This window comes from Hypanus sabinus, chromosome 31 (assembly GCF_030144855.1).
Source record: "Hypanus sabinus isolate sHypSab1 chromosome 31, sHypSab1.hap1, whole genome shotgun sequence".
Taxonomy (NCBI): domain Eukaryota; kingdom Metazoa; phylum Chordata; class Chondrichthyes; order Myliobatiformes; family Dasyatidae; genus Hypanus; species Hypanus sabinus.
This window is the reverse complement of record NC_082736.1, coordinates 35796696-35799702: the sequence shown is the minus strand read 5'-3', so window position 1 is coordinate 35799702 and position 3007 is coordinate 35796696. Positions and strand designations below refer to the sequence as shown.

The following is a 3007-nucleotide window of genomic DNA, read 5'->3' as shown; positions in this document are numbered from 1 at the left end:
ACACACAGTCACACTCACACACACAAACACACTCACACTCACACAAACACACACACACACACACTCATACACACACACACACAGTCACACTCACACACACAAACACACTCACACACACACACACACACACACACACAGTCACACTCACACACACAAACACACTCACACACACACACACACACACACACACACACACAGTCACACTCACACACACAAACACACTCACACAAACACACACACACACACACTCACACACACACACACACTCTCACACACACACACACACACACACACTGACACACAGACAGAGAGGCAGACACACAGACACAAACTTACTTCAGCTTGGACGACAGCTGACGAGGTCGGCACTCTGTAATTACAAGCTTGCTCCCTGACATTCCTGCCTCCCGCTGAGACGCTGCGTCTTTCAAATCCGCGAAGAATCCCGGGAGAGTTTACTTGGCTGTTTCTGTCCTCAGCCTCACCTCCTCCCGGCCCTCAGCTTTTACACTTGAGGGCATGAACAAGATTTGAACTTGCGACGCGTGGCTTCTGCGGTAAGTCTTCACTCCTGGGAAAGCACTGCTTCTGCCAACACTGAGCCGTGACCCTCCGCAGGTGGGTGGGGAGATCCAGAGAACAACACAGTGCAGGAAGGGGTCGTCCTCTTCCACCATTGACACAGGAAAGTGACAACCATCGTCAGGGACCCCCACCACCCAGGCCGTGGTCTCTTCTCACTGCGGCCATCAGGAAGGAGGTACAGGAGCCTCAGGACTCACACCATCAAGTTCAGGAACAGTTACTGCCCCTCAACCATCAGGCTCCTGAACAGGAGGGTTTAACTACACTCATTTACGGACTCTCTTGTTATTTTATGCTGGTTATTTATTGCTATTTGTTTATCATTTGCACAGTTTGTTGTCCATTGATCCTGTTTACAGTTACTGTTCTATAGATTGGTTGAGTTTGCCCGCAGGAAGATGAATCTCAGGGCTGTGTGTGGTGACGCCTATGTACTCTGATGATAAACTTTGCTTTGAATTTTCACTTATCACCCACCAGCTTCTTACTTCACCTCCCCCACCTTTCACCTGGCCTCACCTATCACCTTGTCCTGCTGGGAAAGTACTGGTTCTGCCCAGGCTCAGCTGGTGAGCCTCGGGAGTCATGGACCGGTGGAGCTGTGGGTAGTGTAGGAGACTGGTAAAGAATGCAGCACGATATAGACCAGTTGCAGAGATGGGCAGAGAGAAGGCAGATGCAGTTTAACCCAGATAAATGTGAGGTTTTGCATCTCAGTAGGGCAAACGCAAGGAGACGGCGCTCCGTTAAGGGCGGGACGTTGCTGAGCTGAGAGATCCAAGTTCATAGCTCCTTGACAGTGGCTACTGCATTCAAAAAGGTGGTGAAGAAGGCTTATGGATTCTTGCTTTTATTAGTTGAGGCAAAGAGTTCAAACGTCAGGAGGTTATGCTAATTTTATAAAACTCTGGTTAGGCCACATCTGCGGTATTGTGTACAGTTCTGGTCACCTTGCTATAAGAAGGATGTTGGGGCTTTGGAGAGGGGGCAGAAGAGGTTCACCAGGATGCTGTCCGGTTTAGAGGGTTTGTGCTATCACGAGAGGCCGGACAAACTTGGGCTGTTTTCTCTGGAACCCCAGGGGCTGAGGGGAGATCTGATAGAGGTTTAGAAGATTATGAGGCCTAGACAGAGTGGACAAAGAGGACATGAAATGTCTAAGTCCAGAAGGCATGCGTTGACCTGATGTCGGGCTGATTTGAGAGCTTGAGAGCGGCTTCAGGCCGGGCGGCGAAACCTGGGCCCGGAGCAAGCCTCTGGGGGGCGTGGTCCGGGCCCTGCGGCCTTCGCAGCAGCCAGGTCCCGGTGCGAGGCACGATCCGCTGTTTAAACGCCGGCCCAACCAGAGGCAAGGGGCGATTCCACTCACTCCCCTCTCCCGGGTGCCGGAGCCTCTCGCTGCAACGGTTCCTGCGTACAATGCGAGGTTCCGCCTGTCAATATAAATGGCGGCCCAGATAGGCCGCAGAACAGGGGGCCAGGGTCTGAGGTGAGAGCCCATTTCACTGGCTGCCCGTGACCGTCACTCCCCTCTCCGTGGCGCTGGGGCCGCTGTGCTCTGTGTCCGCTAACATGCTGAAACGGTCAGTGAGGCTTTGGGCCTAGTCCGGGGCTCTGATCTGAGGACTCATTTTGGTTCGGAATGCCGTTGTTTGCACAATTTGGTTTGGTTTTCTTTCTCTTGCGCATCGAGAGTTGGCCTTTTCATCTCTTTCGGGCTCCTTGCTTTGTGTCTGCCTGTAAGCAGTCAAATCTCAAGGTTGTGTAAGTTACACATACTTTCATAATAAATGTACTTTGAGCCTCTGAAGATGAGAGGGGGTGGGTTCCGGGGGGGCGTGAGGGGTAAGTTTTTACTCAGAGAGGGGTGGATGCCTGGGGTGGTGGCGGAGGCAAATACATTAGAGGCTTTTAAGAGCCGTTTGGACGGGCACATGGATGTGAGGGAGATGGAGGGATATGGACATGGTGTAGGTAGGAGGGACTAGTGTTTGGGGGTCTTTTGATTTGCTTTTTAGCTGGTACAGCACAACATTGTGGGCTGAATGGCCTCCCTGTGCTGTACTGTTCCAGGTTCGATGTTTCTTTCCCTCCCCCCACCTTTTTATTCTTGCTTCTGCCCCCTTCCTTTCCAGTTCTGATGGAGGGTGTCAGCCTGAAACTTCGACTGTCTCATTCCTCTCATCGCAGACGCTGCCCGATCTGCTGAGGTCCTCCAGCATCTTGTGGGAGTCACTCTGGACCTCCAGCACCTGCAGAATCCCCTGCGTCTAAAGTTTGCCCAGCCCTGTTACTCCCTCGGAGCCGTGACACCGCGCCGTCTCTCAGAGACAGGAAACGCTGTTGGTAAATTAGAAATAAAAACAGGTACACAGCCAAGCTGCCGAGAGGCGTCGATCAACTCAATTCCCCTCCGCAATTA

At 52.3% G+C, this 3007-nt stretch overlaps 1 protein-coding gene across 3 annotated transcripts in view; it reads left to right on the top strand.

Annotated features, from left to right (window-relative positions):
• Nucleotides 1-266: 266 nt before the first annotated feature.
• Nucleotides 267-3007, top strand: part of LOC132384086 (calpain-1 catalytic subunit-like) — a 108060-nt gene continuing 105319 nt past the window's right edge. For 2 of the 3 annotated variants that reach the window (XM_059955416.1, XM_059955419.1), the window contains exon 1: nucleotides 2818-3007. This exon is cut by the window's right edge and continues 282 nt beyond it. The gene's annotated coding sequence lies outside the window, so the exon portion shown is untranslated. Of the gene's footprint in view, nucleotides 558-2817 lie in introns of those variants that run through there. The other variant, XM_059955418.1, reaches the window with a different exon arrangement.